The sequence below is a fragment of the Nesoenas mayeri genome (assembly GCF_963082525.1).
Source record: "Nesoenas mayeri genome assembly, chromosome: 4".
Classification (NCBI taxonomy): domain Eukaryota; kingdom Metazoa; phylum Chordata; class Aves; order Columbiformes; family Columbidae; genus Nesoenas; species Nesoenas mayeri.
In genome coordinates this window covers 71,947,213-71,964,175 of record NC_137540.1, presented here as the reverse complement: position 1 = coordinate 71,964,175, position 16,963 = coordinate 71,947,213, and the positions used below count along the sequence as shown (strand labels likewise).

At 43.2% G+C, this 16,963-nt stretch overlaps 1 protein-coding gene across 1 annotated transcript in view; it reads right to left on the bottom strand.

Moving 5' to 3' along the window:
* LOC308040063 (D(1B) dopamine receptor-like) overlaps positions 1-16,963 on the bottom strand; it is a gene marked incomplete at both ends in the record, with an annotated part of 48,755 nt that overhangs the window by 22,902 nt on the left and 8,890 nt on the right.

The following is a 16,963-nucleotide window of genomic DNA, read 5'->3' as shown; positions in this document are numbered from 1 at the left end:
TGGCAAGGCTGATATTTCACTTTTTTGACGCGTATTTTTACTCAAGGATCTCAAAATATTTATAAACCTTGCAGCCTCATCTGCACATATTTTTTGCAGCAAATATCCTTTTTTTTAAATTAAGAACAGGATTTCCCAGCTACGGTACCTCTCAATAAAACCACATTTACAGTTACAAAATACTCCAGAGCTGTACAACTTCATTGCCCTGCCAATATAGAAAATTATTTTACCAACTTCAGTAACTTGGTGATGTTGAATCCATAGAGCATTTATATACAGAAAAAACATGCCATCACTTCTCTTTTTAAGCTTAACTAATGCAGTAATATGCTTTGCAGCTCCATGGGTGGAGGTTGAACAGAGAGGTCAAAGCCTTGCTGTTCCGCTAGAAAGCGTGAAATAATTGCGCACAGTCGTGCTGAGCACACATACCTGATCTGAATATCTATGGAAGTGTTTGTAGAAATGAGGATGTGTTTAAACTAGAAGGATGAGAAACATGCTGCTTCACTGCGATGGGAAATCAAACTCTGGCAGTGGTATTTTGCTCCAAAGGTAAGTTAACCCTGGGGATATTAAAGGAGCGTGTGTTGGAAATTAGATGTTATACTCCAAGGATTTTTTTTTTCTTTTTTTAATAAAATGTGTAAATCTTGCTTTGTCATAAAATCTGGATGGCAAGAGCTAGGAGATGAATGCAAGATCAGTGAAGGAAGATAAAAAATTAAACTGTTTGGGAGCCTACAAGAATCATTGCACATGTGCGGCAGCAGCTCCTGGCACTTCGTCTGATTCCCAGATGTGGCCAGCTGTGCCCTCTGCCACTGCACAACTGCATCTGCTGGGTCTCAGAAGGAGCAGGAGAGAGGGGAAACTTCATCTGATATCTTGTGATATAAAGTAACAGAATCAGAGGTTGGAAAAGACCTTTAAGATCATTGAGTCCAACCATTACCCTCACACTGCCAAACCCACCACTGACCCATGTCCCTAAGAACCTCATCTCTGTGTCTCCTCAACACTTCCAAGGATGGTGACTCCACCACTGCCCTGGGCAGCCTGTTCCAGTGCCCGACAACCCTTTCCATGAAGAAATTTTTCCTAATATCCAATCTAAACCTCCGCTGGCACAACTTGAGGCCATTTCCTCTCATCCTCTCACTTTTTTCTTGGGAGAAGAGACCAACACCCTCCATACTACAACCTCCTTTCAAGTAGCTGTAGACTAAGATGCTGAATAGAAGATAAGACATCTAATCTGCTAAGAAGATGAACTACTATGAGTGGAATACATGGCTCTTTAGGACAGGACAAAACTCCATCTCAACAAAACCCTATCCTTTGCAGGAAGAAATATGAATAAAGTGAGGAAGGCAATGAAAAACGTACAACATCATTGATGGGGACAACTGAAACTGTGATGGAACATCCCCCTGCCAGGGGACCAGCAGATTTCTTTACTGGCTCCGTGCTTTCCTGTACTTGGTTTCTTTTTTCTTTCCCCCCTTATCTTCCAGCTCAGTAATTCTCTCCTAGTCATTCACATAAAGCAGAGCACCAGGTGCTGTCTCTGTGTGGATCTATAATGTGAATTACTTTATCTAGCCAATAACTTACAAAGTCCAGAAATTTATTTCTGTTAATGCTGTGTCAGACCGAGTCCTAACAACTCGCAAAAACCTTCTTTCGCAAGAATAACCTACCTGCTTTCTGCTGCCTGATCTGGACTACTGAAACATTGATTTAACTACTTTTTGATTATTCTGTTTTTCATGGCTGGCTCCAGCTCTGCCAATCTGATCTTAATAGAGCCTGGAATTCTTTAATTCTGCCCAACGCCTTTGTTGTCTCAATGAGACAACATCCACTTTTCTCCCATTTCCATTTTACATGCTACTGGTGTTTGAGCTTCTATCACTGATGTATCAAAGACAGAGTAAACAAAGATGTGATGTATATGTGTGTGTCTATTAAGAAAACTCTGTACTTAACATAGGGGGTCTGTGTTATATTTTTCAATCAAAGAACTGTCTTCAGGGGAAATTGGGATACAATATTATAGAGCCAAAGTTATGATTTCTGTAATAAAAGGAGAAATATACTTCCTTTTCCACTTTCTTCCATGAATTTTATTCCCATCCTTTGGGCAGCAATGTTGAGGCCTGTATGATTTAGTGTCTGTATGGGCTCTGTGTTTGTGCTACACTCAAATCTCGTTGTCTGTACACAACACAGAGCTTCTCACCTTCCATCATTCTATGAGTCTTGGCTGTAAGGGCACACTGCTGGCTCATGTTCAACTTGGTGTCTACCAGGACCTCTGCGTTCTGCAGAAACTCATGGTCAGAACATAGTGCTCACTCATTAAAACTACGGCTGAAGCAGAGTCCTTTGGCTCTGAAGGCTGAATCCCACGTTGTACCAGAAATGAGGAAAATACCCTGAGCTGAAATCATCACCGCAGACATCAAACACTTCCACAAGCTGTATAACCAGCTGTAGGAAGCTGCCGGCTTCAGCTCTGATGCTGTAAGCGCTCGACAGGTCCACAAAGCACCACAGGAGGAACCACACACTTCTCATGTAAGAGGCTGAATTTAAAGCATTTTGAATTCTCTGCCGCATTAACAGAGTGATGACTACCTCCCTACAGCTGCGGATGAGTCTACAGAAGAACACTAGGCAATGGGTGGCTTGGGCTTCTGATGTGCTAAAATCAGACCCTATATTAGGCAGAGCTCTGGCTTTTTGGCTCTAAGTGACTGTCAGGCAGGGTCTCTGCCCTCCTCTCTGGAGCATCTTCCCAAAGGCGGCCATCCCTCTGGTCTGGGTGGTCTCCAAATGTCTGAGGTTTGTGGGAAAACCCAACAGAGATTTAGCTACAAGTCAAGTCCTCAAATACAAAATGCTGCAATTCTCAAAGCTCCCTCCCAGGGAATGGGTCTCATCAGATGTCAGGCTGTTAGATGTCTTTCTAGATTACTGCAGAATACCAAGAGGCATATGAATGGGTTTTTTCTGATTTTTTTTAAATATAGTTCACATTGCACAGACCATTAATGGATAGTACCCTGTGCTGTTCCTTTTGTAATCAAAACACAATATGTCCTCAAAAGCTGTTCTAATTAGAGCAATTCGAATGCCTTCAAGTGAGGTGACTGCTCGGGAAATGCTACTCCATTGAAAAGAATAGAAGATACTACAGAAATATACACCACAACACCCCCAAAAAAATTAGAGCATAGAAAAAAATGTTAGGGAACAGAAAAACAAAACAGAACAAGTTGTTTCTGGCAAAATAAAAGAAATTCTGTAATAATCGAGGGTCGCCCCACAGTGCCCAGTTCAGATTCGGCTTTCTTGCCCACCGCCCTTCTGGCTGTTTGACATGTCTTGGTGTTACATCGTGTCATGTTAAAGCCTTTATTTTTGGTACAACAAATCCTGTTTTTCTGGATAGTGCGTGTTATAATGGCCCCAAGGGAGCTTTAAATGTTCAATTACTTTGCCAGAGTTCAGAAATACTTAGCTCAAGCCAATTAAATTTCTAATTAAACATGCATTAGGAGGAGAACCCTGCATATGAAATTTCTCCATATCCTTTTTGTAAGAGACACAACAATCAGTAAAGCTTGGCAACCCATGATTTACAGCAAGTTAAAACCCAAGAGCACTTTCAACTTTTGCTTGTGAATTACATGACTCACAAAATTGAAGATCTCAGAGCAGAACCCTGCAACTCTATTTCTTCCTCCCAGTGTGTTGATTTATGTATTGATCATATTCCCCCGGTTCCTCTGATGGAAAGGCTGTAATTTAAAAAAAAAAGTAATAAGAAAATAAGCAGCATTTCATTTGTGGGCACCGTGCTTCTGTGACTTGCAAAGCCAATCTATGCGATTTTGCAGCCAGGCTGTTAAAGTAAGAGCGTGTTCAGTAACTGATCTGCGTCAGCATCCTCCGCCACTTGAATGACAATAGGTTTGAAACAGATTGGTCTTCAAAACTAGAATGAGCCTGGCAAAAAGTGCCAGGAGATATAAGAAAAAAATAAAGCTCTGATAAAATAAATTGCTGCAGAGTCTCCTCTGTGCAATGTCTTGAGAGTGTTTTTAGACATTTGGTGTCCAGAAGAGGTGGTTGATGAGGTTGGTTTAAAAGAAGACATCAGTCTACTTATTGCTTTGTGCTCACCCCAAAAAACACACAAAACCACACAAAATCCCATACCAGTGCAACAGTAGGTTACAGAAAACATTCCTGTCAGCAGATGAGTCTGAAACCCAGCTTGTCGTGCTTGGTAGCAGAGAAAGGGAAACTTATTTCTGAATCCTCATAAACTTGATGGCACGTAGGCTGCTGATACATTTAGTTAGAAAATGAAAAATCCCACTAAAATGCAAAAATCTTTTTAGTTTGGTTGAAAAATAAATCATGTACGGTGAAAAACAACCAGCTCTGAAGTGAAGACGGGAACATTTTATAAAGATAAATTAATCTCTGGTAAAATTACTTTTCTGTAAGACCGAATCTATATGAAAGTAATAAATAGAAAATGCGGGGCTCATATCTTTTCAAAGAAGTAAAATGTCAGACTTGGAAGATTTTGGAAGATTCCTTAGATGGACATACCTAGCAGCCCCTCTTCACTGGCTTGTGTAACATAAAATAATGAAAATATGTTACTGCAGCGATATGAACATTAATTGCAGAGGCAGAACTGGGTCATCTGAGGGAGCAAATTAGCAGCAGAGGCAACACCCACCCAAAACACACTGTCAAGGTGCCCAGGAGAGCCTGTGAACTTCCATCAGTGCAACCCAGAGAATGTATCGATTGGTTTTGAGTATGAGATTAAACAAGCAGCAATTCTGTGTGTGTAATTCATAGGTTACTGGTGACAATGTCACACTTGGTTGTTCCATCTCCTGTGATTTACCTTCATCCATAGCAAGGATAAATGTGGTATTAAAAAACTGTAGCTGGAGCCAATCTGCATTTTCTGTTTCTGACACATGAAAAATGGCCTGTTTTGACTTAGTGCTGAGATTTTAGATTTACCCCTGCAGTTCTGTGTTTAAGAAACAACAAAAAAAGTGCACCTGTTTGCTTTTTAAAAGATTTAGTTCCCTGTTATTCATCATATTTTATCCCTTTAAATGGGGTCTGTCGGTACCTTTTTTCAATTGGCAAAAACAGTGGGAAATGGGGAACCCGAAGAAATTTTGTTTCTATACTGAGAAACAAGTGTTTTCATTTTTATTCTGATAGCAGGTTGAAACTGGGTTTGGAGAACAAATGAACAGAGTAAGTTTTTCAGATGGCGTCAGCATCTCCCCATGGGCATGTCCAGCAGCTTCCCCTTCCCACCCTCTCTGGATGATGTTTCCCACATGGCCCATTCTCCCCTTGCATTACAGTGGAGCTGGAGGCACCAAACTCAGGCAGAAGAGTGCCTAAAAGAGAACAATGGTGCTGTGAGATGAACACTCTCAGCATTTCTGGTCACCCTCATCTAAGAGCACCTTGCTGCAACACTCAGCAATTTCCCAGTGTTTTACAAGTGCCTGGACCCACAGGTCCCTGCCAGCCCTGAAGAACGGTGGGAATGTGGTCTGAACTGCACCCAAGCAGAAGGGTTTGGAAAGCATCCCCCATCCCAATCTGGCTCTCAGCCTCTGCCTTCTCAGCACATGTTCAAATGAGGTATTGTTTGAAAGACTTGTTTAGAGCATCAACCCCAAATGAGAAAATTCGGATAATACCCTAAATGAGAATTATAGATGGACTTTGAGCATGCCTGAAGAAGAATCAGGATCCTCTTTGTCAGACAAACAAAACTCTAAAGACCTTCCTACCAAACCCATAGGGACACATGGACTTTCAGTACTGGCTAATGGCAGCTTTCAGAGCTGTAATTTGGTCTTGTGTACCTAAATTCCTTTATGGCATAGCCACTGATCTCCAAGTCCCTGGAACTCTTTGGGAAGTGACCCATACAAAAACCACATTTTCAACACTGGAAAAAAGGTTTTCCTTTTTTCCTAAAGGAATTCTTTAGCAAACACATCAGAAAGTGCCTGCCAAGCATGGTCAGCTGGGGTGTCAGCTGTGGATGTACAAATTTGTGGGAGGAATCTGCTGGAGTCTGCAGGGTTCCTGTAGGCACTCAGATCTCTGCACAAACACAACACATATCCCCACAGCAGGACTGACCTACAGCTTTCTGAGCCCTCCAGAGAGGAATACCTGCTACTCCATGGCATGTACAGCCTGCTTGTGATATACATTACAGAGCTGTATGCAGCACTTTCTATCATCAGCCTTACGAGCAACAGCCAAGGCGCTCACTGCAGCTTCAAAACACCTGGAGGAAGTCATGAGTATGAACAGGGATGCACAAAGGATTGCACCTACCACTGCCTGCCCTGTAAACGTTCCTGAGATACCTGATTAAAGCAGAAGACCCCGGTGAGATCTATGGCCATACTGGTTTTCAAGCTGTGCCCCATGGGACCTCAACTGCAGGTCTGCTGCTGCTTTGACAAACTATCAGTACGACCATTTGAATTCCAAACCCCACAGCGGTGAGACACCTGTGTCAGTGGTCATCAGGGGCCCGTGCTTGGGGGCAAGTTTTTCTGCAGTAAAAAAAGAAAATCTGAAGGTCAGAAGAAGGCTGAGAATAATATTGTCTGAGCTGTGCTGAAGTTCCCAGCTCAGTGTTAGACCAAACCAATTATCTTGTTATCCCTTGCCACATGAGGTCCTCAGGAAACAAATCAAAAACCCTGAGAATGTAATATTTTATTTGCAACATGAAAAGGTTTCATCTTGCCCTTGACACAATAAACTGACTGAAGCAAGTGCCTACCCTACTTTATAATTGCAAGATGCCCACTGACCCATAATAGGCTTCAGCAGCATATGGGCACTGTATTTCTGGCCACAGAACTGCAGGAAAAATGCAGATTTCAGGAGTTTCCAGTAGAGATTTATATTCAGCTGGTTAATATCTCTGAGCTTTCTTCACAATAAAAGTGATTTTAGCTGTCACTACGTGTTGTGCTGTGTGGCCAAGCCTGGCAATGCAATTAGTGCTAATTGGGCGATGAAGGGCGTGCAGGGACCTCCATGATGCTTCTGGCATCAATGAGTATCACCACTTATTTCTGATCTGACAGTTACATACGCTCCTTCCCATGCTGTGTCAGATGTGTAACCATCCATTTTCAGATCTCTGCAATCTTTGCTGCCAGAAAAACTGAATTATGATGGCACTACATGCAGGCCCCAAGAGATAAATGCTTGTCCTTGTTGCATATCTATTAATAAATATATAGAGCATCACAGGATGAGCAAAGGTTGGTCCACAGCAAGCGAAACTGTTATGGAGAAAGGAGTGCAGCCAGAAAATATCTGTGTATGGCATTATGATTTTGAATTGAACTCCCAAAACTGGTAATTACTGGAGTTTTCCTGGGGGCTTCACAAAGAGATAAAAGACTTGTATTAATGAATGGTTCACAACAGATAAATGGCAGATGGTAACGAGGTGCAGGAGGTATGGTGTGATGCACAAGGGACTGAGTACGAGGAGCTATAACTGGGACACTTAGGATGCCGAACATCTGGAGTGCGGGGTGCACATGCTATTCTTGCTGCACATACAGTATTGTGCCTATCATTAGGTTGAGATACACGCATATATACACACAAGTGCTAAATAAAAAATGGTCAAGACCAAATCCTGGCCACAAGGCTAAGCAGTCAGAACTGGCTTTCATTCACATTAACTAAGGCTAATCCTCTATAGCAGGTTCATCTTGGAGAGCGACGGAGTAAGTCACCAATTCAGCTCTGCAGACCATGGTGGTCCAGGTCTTCAGTGGATTTCCCTGGCCCTCTCAATTAGCAGCACAGATGTGCCTTCAGGATTCCTTTAAAACCCATTCTCCACAGTTTAAATGCAAAAACAACAACTAGAAATATATTTTTTTAATGCCAGCCTCCAGATAAGACTATTAATTACTCATATTGATCAAGGTTTTGAGTGAGCAAGGGACAAAGGAATGGATTCCTGCCATCTCTAAGGGAAAAATAAACCAACCAGTGGTTGAATAGGAGAACATTCATTATAGGATGCACAGTAACCATGTATAGTATAATGGAATCACCCTAAAAATGAATTTAGGCAGGTGATAAGCTCCAAACAGACTTAATTCTAACCAGAATTGTTTAGCAGAGAACCATCTGGAAACATGGTTTATCCACATTCATTCAGTACTCTAACAACGTTACGAAACACAGATTCTGATACTAGCTGCAAGTTCAATTGCTACATTGCAAATTCACACTGAGGGGATCCCCAAAACTTCAGAATGATGACTCAAAATGCACATCTACTCACCCACACAAAAAAGGAGGGCTCTCAAGGGTACCCATAAGATATAACAACTCACCAACAAAGAAGGTGTCTCAGTCCTCAAGAAAGTTTCTTTAGATGGTGTCCCAGTCAAAGGAGGACAGTCTTCAACTTCAAGCCCACTGCTCCAAGAAAAAACAACACAATTGGGCCTCCAGAAGCTTCATTTATACCCCAGCTGAAGCTGAGCTGTGGTCATTTATGGTAGTGGTCTGGAAAATTCTCTCAGCTGAGGTGTTTCATTGGTCAAGGCACCTGTCTGTCAACCAAGGGGCAGGTGCATGACCATGGTGGTCCGTTGATCTAGAAGTTTCTGGTGCTTTCAAGGTGTGGGGAATGTGCCTGCCACACCATGTGAAACATGAACCCAGGAGCAGCTTTATGGGGGGATGACTCAGGCATTGGTCATCCCCAGAAGAGTGGTCAAAACAGTTGGGAATTCAGTGGTGGGAAGGCACCAGCGTTGCAGAATTGAGGTGCTTCAGCAAGAGATTTTCATCTCCAGCCTCTGGGATTTCTGTTCTGTCATGAAAGCCCCATCCCCAGGAGCATCCCAAATCCATCCAGCCCTTCTTCCTTCAGCAGCTACATGGCTGTGAGTGTGGGACTCACACTTGGGAACTTTCCCCCATCTTCCCAGAGGTGACATTTGGCGAAAGGGAGAGTCCCTTTCAATGCAGCTTTTGTTTGGAATTAAAACCTGGTTTGGCCACAAAGCCACTTAAAAATTCAGATGGGTTTCACCAAACACTGTGTGATGGCATGGCTAGGATGGTGCTGACTGTAAGGACAGCTGCCTCTGCCTTGGGGAAGGCAGATGAGCAGATTAGGTCAAAAACAAATGGAGACAGTTATAATTTTCCAAAAGACAAAGTATTGCCTTTCCTCAAGTTCTTCTTATTTCCTGCGGTCCTCCTTAAAAGCTAGAAAGGCACCAGTGAATGGAGAAAGCCTGATTCTGGCTCAAAGACTATTCTCAAACTTCTTTTAAACTATATCAATTTGCACCCAAAACTACAAAATGCCCCATCCTTGCACTCACCTGACACCCTGTGCCCCAATCCCAACCATGGTGGGCTGGTCCTACACCTCTCAATTACTCCTGGCTGCCCAGGGATTTCCAAGTTGTTCTTCATGCCATGAATCTGCACCACCATCCTCTTCTCCTAAGCCCTCCAGCCCCTTCTTAGTCAAGAGAGTGACTCCATATGGTCTTCCTATAGTCTCTTTCATGTATTTCTTACCTCTTCCAGTGTGACCTCCAGAGAGGAATGGAGCTAGAGAACTTCAAAGTATTGCAGAACTGTTGCTTTGATGTTTCTCCTGCCAACACGATGCTGGACTGAGGTAGAATTGGATGTAAAACCAAAGCATCAGAGCTGGTATTTCTCAGGCTGGCTGCACAGCTCCATTTGGAATAAAACCCCTTTACTTTGTATTAGGCAAAGAAGAAACTGATGCAAGCAACATGACTGCTGAACACCTACCATTCCTGGTATGTGTGCTGGCTGGGTTTCAAGGCAGCCCTGTACAGGCATAAATACACTGATGTAACAAAGGGTTTCACCACCAGCATCTGACTCAGGCACATGTACCACCCCACCATATCCTCCATCATCCTCCCTCACATCAAAAACTCCTAGAAACATCAGGGTCCCTGGGTCAGGCAGCATGCTCCAGTGACCACACAAGGACCTTCATCCCCTGTAATCAGCCCCTCATCCTCCTCCAAGCTCAAGGTCTCACCCTTGTATAAGATGTCCAAGTCTCTATGCAGCCCTCAGCTGTTGACATTTGCCCCAATCCTACATGCTGCATGGACTCAGAGAGCATCTTATTCTCTAGGCACACCAGCTCCTGCTCAACTATTTTCCTTTTATTTCACTAATTTTTCATTTCTTCATTAGGCTTGAAGCAGTTTCTCCCAGCTCTCAAGGCTGTACTTCTCCAAGGGGTTGTTTGTAGGTCCAGAATCTCTGTTTTCAGCCAACACCCCTATTTTTAAGGGTCCTGCTATTATCCCAAACTTAATGCCCCATCACACCTGGGACCCAGCACCAGTCCATGCAGCAGGATCGTGTAAATAAGCCTACCATAGCACCAGCATCTTGCAAAGCTAGCATGAGGCACAGTTGGCATAAAACCTCCAGGCTGGTGTTAGTAGCAGCTATACTGGTTTTATTGGTTTTATCAGAGGGGGCTGTGACCACTGCAGGCACCAGGGCAGGGCGATGGGGAAGGTGAAGTGCTTTCAGCTGTGGGACTGCAAGGAAAGAGCCACAGCTGGAGGCTCTTCTCACTAATTTTCTTTAAGTACTGTGAAGTCTCAGCCTCTCAAAATAAGTGGAAATCTGTCTAAGTAATTAAATGGCCTTTGGGTGCAGCTTTCCTGGTGTGTAAGCCCACCTGTCCCTGCAAGAATGTGCAAGAGTGGTCACGCCATGGTGAGAAATGCAACCTGATTTTGGGACACTCTCTGTCACATGCGGTGCAATTTACCTGGCCTTCCAGGTAAATTACTTTTTTGCTATAAGGTGTCATAGCTGAATTGAAGAGTGTGTAGCTACTTATGCACGATAGCAAATCTCAACCTTTATCTGTTCTTCTACATGACACTTGAGAGAGCTTGATTGAAATAAAATACTTCAGTGCTTGGTTTCACTTTTTGCGTTTATTTATGCCTTTTCTATGCACATTCCTTGGGTAAATACAGTGAAATATCATACTGTGATCCAGGATTAGAAGTAGGAGCAGTGGGTATTTCCAGGCTTAAAGACTCTCAGGTGCTGGTTACAGCAGGGGCTTTCTGATGTGCCCATTTGCCCTGATGACCTATTTAATTAATTGGCTCATTATCAGCAACCCAGCCAAGAGCTATGTATCATGCATTGGAATATTTTCCCCAGATATACAGCCTATATATAGAAAAAAAAAAAATCAATTTCTTTTTCCTATCGCTTTGGTATCTCATTTTACTGTTGGGTATCACATGGAGCTGTGTGTCTCCAGCTGGCCAGGGAAGGATGAGAACTAAATTCGCAAATATTAGAGCACATTTCAATTTGATAATGTTAAAAAAAAAGTGTGGAGGAAAATGTTTCAGGTATGTTTAATTCAATGCAAGATCAGTTTGCTGGGAGCATGGCAATACTTAGGTCTTACAAAGACCATATGATCCCAAAGTACCTGAGATGTGTCCTCAGCACCAGGTGTGACCTGCAATGTAAAGGGAAGACTTGGGCCACCCAAACCATAATTTTCTCAAAGTCCAGTGACTGAGCAGCTAAAGAGAAAAATAAAACACTGAGGTCAACCCAGGCCTTGGTTGAAACATTTCATTTTGATCTCACCAAAGGAGAAATGAAAAATATGGGCAAAATGAAAATATTAGTATTGCAGAACATGTTGTTTCCAAATTAAAAAAGAAAAATCAGTGAAAAATTCCAAAAGCTTTACCAGAGTGGCTTATATCTGATGGAGGCAAATCCAGCAAGCAATGCTCAAGCTGACCACGAAGCATGCAGAGGTGCCAGTGCCAAGCCCCACAGCGGCCACAGCTGTTTTCTTCCAAAAGAGAGAGAACTGAGGCAAAGCACTTGGTACCAGCCTCTGAGCTGAGCACAGGCCAAGCAGTTGCATGTAGAGGACTTGCCATCATCGTGTAGTCATTTCTTTTTGTCTTGTGGCAGCATCAAGGAGAACTGTACACCATAAATGGAGTCATTACATCTCAGCAATACATTCACTTTCATTTTCTACTGGATGATTCACATAGTTTTTAACCAAACCAAAGAATCTCTCTTCATTTAAGCAAGCTCAAATAAAGGTGGTGAAGACCACTTAAGGGCTTATGGATTTCTATGAGGGTAGAGTCCTGCATTCAAGCCCAGCAGACGTGGTCCTGAACACTAACAGAACCTGAGCTGCCACAGAGAGACAACATGGAAACAGGCATGAGGCCAATCGAAGCTGGTTGGAAAGCAAAAGCCTTGATTTTAGGATAACTGGAAGCTGCCAGTTGCTTTTGATTGCCAAGCCATCGGTTACTTCACAATAAGACTTTCTTGCTTTTCCTCTCTCTTTCTCTCCATCTCTTTTGAACTCCATCATTGGCCCAAGGAAGTTTCATTAAAACTATACTACTCCCAAAGCTTTGATTAATCATCACACCTTGACAAAAATCATAGTTTGGGGAAATGTGTTAGTTTGACAAGTTCTTTCCCTTTGCTTATAATTTCTGCTCAGGTTGGTGGCTGAGCTGTGGGCAGGACTTACCAACGGAGACCTGGCTGCAGCAAACGCTGGTTTTGCATTGTTAACTCCCGCTACTTCACCCCCCTCTGAAGAAGAGCATTTCCCACCTTCTCCGTGACCACTACATTATAAAACATTACATGAAGAACATGTTTCAACAACACTCTTAAACACCTAGTAGCTTTAAGCATGAGGTCACTTGTCTTGTGATTAAGAGATGCTGCACTGGAATTGGTGGAATCTTCTTCAGGGAAGGACTTCTCCACGGTGACCCATGGGAACTCTGCTTTTCCGCCCATTGAAGCCGTGTGACTACAGATGTGCTCAGAGTTGTTTTGCTCTCGCTATTAATTGCCAAACAGGGTAGTGGGACTATTTACAAGGTCTAATGTTAAGCACATGCTGATTTATTGCATAATTGCAGGTTGGGTGGTGGCCGTGGGAAGAATTTTCTTGGAAACAGGAGGAAAAGTTGATTGTTCAGTCATGGGGCTGAGGATCAGACCTTGAATGTCCTTGCAGGCTTCCAAGAAATGGTGAGCAATGCTGTTTGCAGAGCAGTGTAGGTGCCCAAGCAATGTTACTGCAGGTATTTTTCTTTTGTGAATTTCACGTTATACCAATGAAATCCCAAGCACTCATGATTTGACTCTGCTGGGCTAAATTAAGCTTCTAATTATGTTTGTGCAAACACCTCTGAAAATTTTTGCCTTGTTCTGTTGCAAACCACTAGTTCTTCTTAACTGTGCTCTTCCAAGGAAGCTGTTGCAGTGGGATTTCTGCCTTTTTCCATGCAAGCTGCAGACAGCAGCAACCACATTTGAGGGTTCGGTCACTCCTTAATGAAGTAGATGTTCTGTAGTGAGAACCAGTATGGCCACAGACATATTTTAGCCTGTCTTTCAGCACTGTGTAATTCATTAAACTATTGAACAAGGAGGTTTTACATCTCTAATGTCCAATGAGGTGATTTGCGGAGAGATCTAGAAAGCCTCAAAGTAGAGAAATAGTCATCATGGGATTAACCTCTGATGCTGTTGAATTAATTCTCCTATTAAGGATGCACAAAGTGAGTTTAGCATTCGGTCTGTTTTTCCATGCTGGGAAACATAAAAGACAAAATTAAAGATGGAAAATGCTACTTGAAAATTCATTGTGATGATGAGCATCCTTTTCCCTGAACAGACATCTCCATTATATATCCTAAGGATGACATTTATTTAGCAATGTAGTGGGATGGGGCAGAGTGTGGTATCCTGACACCACACTCACACACCCAGTTGCTAAATGACTGAACCTACACAGCGAAGAGTGTCTGGACCACACGTTGCACCTCCAAAATGAGAATTTCCCCTTCCACCCAGGAGATGGCACTAAGGCACTCACACAAAAAGCATCACTTCTGCCTTACCCAAAACCCATTTTCCTCAAAGTTGTGTGTTGGGGAGAGAAACCTGCAAAATTTGCATTCACTGGCTTGTGCATCTTATGATACGACTGAGTGTCGTAAGAGTGAACGCATTTCTGACTGCTCCGTGGTGCCATCACTTGGATCTGAAGTGGATTGTCCTTCTCGTGACTCCAGTAAGTTTCCCACCAGGGAACTAGTGGATCAGAGCAGCCAGGGCTGTTCCTCTGTTTCTGACACAAGGCACCACCAAATGATTTGTAGAAATATGCACAGGGTCAACCACAGCAATAATGGGGCAACATGCTCCTGGAAAACACCTCATGATCTGCAACAGCCACAACCTGACTCACGTCCAGCTTGTTTCTCTGTGCTGTTATTTTTTTTCCCTTGGACTTTGTTGCTAGTGTAAAAGCTGATGTTAATACAAATGTCTCACCCCTTTTTCAATCCTGTTGAGCTCATGGCTGGTGGTGTCTGCTGCCATGAGCCCAAGCAGGTAATTCAGGGCTGTGCAGAAAAAGGACTGAAAACAGATGGTTTTGAGGTAATGCGAGCATCACTCAAAGCTTCTCACCTCTTTTCAGCCCCAGCACTCTTCTATTTTAAGCCTGTGTCACTCACGTGAAGAGCCTCCATCCACCAGGTAAGGGGAGCATCACTGGGGGCACTGTGGGGAGACTGGGACGCTGTGTCTGTGGCTGCAATTTGGATATATTTGCATGTAGCACGAATGTGCCCCATTACAACATAGCTGTGACTCCCTGGGGTGATGCAAGGGCTTGCTGAAGCCACATTTCATACTGTGTTGACCACTGCCCACCCTTTTGCGTGCTTGAACTGGCTTGGGGCCATCTTCATTCCCATAGCAATATTGGGAAGAAACAACAAGGGCTGGGAAAACAAAGGTAAGAAAGAAAAGAAATGTCATTCTGGGAAGAGAAATGGCAGGAAACGGGGATGCAACAGGCTGGATTCCGGGTGCGAGGGCCAAAACGTGCAAGTGCAGGTTTCAAAAGCCTCATCCCTAAGGCTGGTCTGCAAAGCTGGACAGCACATAAATAAGTGTCCTGCCAGAATACCCAGGAAGGACATTTATCTTCAGTATCAGCAGCTTCCTTCCTTCTCCCTGGCACGCAGTTAAAGGCCGACATTAGCAAATCCAGCATCCGTCTGCCTGATTGAGTATCTTCATTAATGGGCCTGACAGGGTGTATCACAACCATATATTCTCATTCAGCCATTTGTTTCCACCATCATTGCCTGTTTTGATTAGCATTTAGCAACATACTTTTTCCTAGTGAAGATAACTTGAAATTGCCTTGTGTATGTGCCCTAAGCATTCATCTACACACAGCCCCTGTCAGTGTAACAAACCATTGCAGCGGAGCAATGTCAAAATCAATTTGGGGAACATTTCCCCAGCATAGCAAGGCAGGTTAACGACATTTTTTCATAAGAAAAAACTATAAGTGAGGCAATGGGATGCATTTTAAGTGGTGCAAAAGTGCTTGTCCCATTAAGAACATCTCTGTTCTCATGGTCTCATTCTTCAAAGAAACCAAACTCCGTCTCAGGAGCTGGTGCTGTACCATTTTTCCCTATTTTTAAGTTAAAGGCAGTTTCATTGTTTCTGACCTACAAAATCTGCAGTCGCTAGTCCACTATACTTAGCTACAGAAGAAATACCCTATGTCACCCAAATGTCCATGGGCTGTGGTCAGTAACGTTCCATGATGGAGCAGGGAGAGGAGGCAGCTTGGCAGAAATGCCAGAACCTTGTATCTCCCTGTATCCCCTGCTTAGAGCTTGGCCTTACCAGATGTAATTTTGCTAAATCCCCCAAAGCTTCTCTGCCTGCAGGGAAACACAGCCATGCAGGTGACTTTCCTAAGGCCCTGCGGCAAGTTAATGGTCAAATTTGCCACTGGTAAGTGGTGATGGGTTGAAACACCTGTGGAGCAGAAGGAAGCAGGAGAGGTGATTCTCTTTGACAATAAACTCCTTGGGGTAGCAATAAGTGTGCTGCTGTGTATATATAGTCCCTATATAATCCCTGTCACCATCAGGTCTGGGTATGCTTGATATTACTGTAAAATAAGTTCTTTGTTGTCACTAATATTATCTTTTGATATTTTGTCTGTATCTATTAAGAATCTCTTACTGCTGAATACCACAAGAATGTCTCATTAAAAGCAATACATTTTAGGTGCTAGGGAGAGTTCCCTACACTATCTACTCCAAGTGAATTTTGGCATCAATTCAGAAGACACAGAGACAGGTCACTAAAGCCACAGGGCTCAGCAGAAAGGTTGTGATGGGCAAGTTCCTGGCCAGGGACATCAGCCCTTCCCATGTCTCAGATAGGTGGTTCTTCATTGCCATCTTCAGGCTGGGAGCAGCCTTGCTCCTTCCAGAAATCCTAGAAATCTCCCAAACAGACACATCAAACTCACTTCTGGCTTATGCAGCATTAGCTGAAATTGGTAGCCAAACCCTATAAAAAGGTGTTAAATATGAAGGAGGGGAAGAAACTCTGTAAAGCTGGTACTCAGCTGCCCTGGATAACTTCCCTCCCTGCAAGAACACAAGGATATAGAGAGTAAATTAACACAAGCAATGCTGCTTGACACACGCTGCTTCTTGCTATGAGACAAAGTTTAATGGTAAGTTTTCTTTAAAGTATATAAATTGAAACTGCCTGAGTGTTTTAAGCTCTGTAGCCTGCATTGTCCACAAAACCAAAACCAAACCAACCCTTTTTCTGACAATGATAAAAGCTCAAGTTTTTGGGAGATTTTAACGATAACATCTGATTAAAAAGGTCTGTGCCAGGTATTTGGTAGATATGGTGGTGGGTTTGGAAGAGAAGA